The following is a 1303-nucleotide window of genomic DNA, read 5'->3' as shown; positions in this document are numbered from 1 at the left end:
ATATATAGGGGCTATGATGAAGAAGATAATTTTAATTTAATATTTTTGTCAAAAAAATATTTATAAAACTATTAATAAGAATTTTGTGCTGCGCTTAAATTTCAGCTCATGTGAAATTTTGTAACTAATGTAATTTTTTATAAATTATATTTGATTATACCTATTTGATTAGTATTGAGGGTGACTTTCTCACAAGGAAACGTAGAGCTCGCTCATTAGACATAGGGTTCCGTTTGGGCGTAGTTTTTAAAATATTTCTTTTGTTTTTAAAAGCACTATCATCAGACATTTTCATTGAGCTTTGAAAATTTGCGTATGTGAAACGTTGATTTACAAACTTGAGGGGAAGCGCCGTGTTTAGATTCCATGGTGCCAAGTTAAAAAAGACGGTGCTGCCTATTATGTGAAATTATCAGGATATCGTGAAATTATCAGGAAATGGCATTGAAATATCAGGGTTTAGACTGATAATTATTTAGATAATAATTTATTACATATATTATTTATATAATAATATATTATATATATTTATGTCTATATTTATATTGTAACATCTAGTTTGGTAATGTGGTTAGTGTCTTATTTTTCATATATTTGGTCCAGGTTCGAATCCACAACTTTACATCTATTTTATTCAATTTAATTTTAACGAGCCAATTTCGAGCCGAACACGAACACATTGTTCACGAGTCGGTTTCGAACACGAGTAGTTTTGAACTAGACGAACACGAGCCAAGCCTGAGCTCGCTTGAGCTCGGCTCATTTACAACCCTAGATCGATGTTTTGTTCTATTCTCGAAATATCGTTCTTCATTGAGAGCATCAATTATTGTTTAGGATTTAGGTTTTGGTTGATTTGTTGGTATGATTTCTTATATTATATTAAACAAATTATGTATATACTTGGATATTATGGATCCATGCTTTATTTCTGTTATGAAGTGTCATTCTTCCATGAGAGCATCAATTGTTTTTTGTTTGTGGTGTTGGTGGGTATGTCCGGTTTGATTTTTTGTGCTATATTTAACAAATTGTGTTTATATTTGGATATTATGGATTCAAACTTTTTTATCTGCCCTTGAAACGATTTTCTTCCGAGAGAACATCAATTAATTTTTTTGGTTATGGTGTTGGTGGGCGATTATGGTATGTTGCTTGTGTTATTGAACAAATTGTGTATGCATCTGGATATTATAGATCCATGTTTTGTTTCTACTCTTGAAATATTGTCTTTTCATGTGAGCATTGATCACTTTTTCGGTTGTGGTGTTGGTGAGCTGGCCTAGTCTTATTTTATGGATTA

Source organism: Phalaenopsis equestris, unplaced genomic scaffold (genome assembly GCF_001263595.1).
Source record: "Phalaenopsis equestris unplaced genomic scaffold, ASM126359v1 Scaffold000226, whole genome shotgun sequence".
In the NCBI taxonomy this organism is placed as follows: Eukaryota; Viridiplantae; Streptophyta; class Magnoliopsida; order Asparagales; family Orchidaceae; genus Phalaenopsis; species Phalaenopsis equestris.
Note: the sequence above shows the minus strand (reverse complement) of the source record.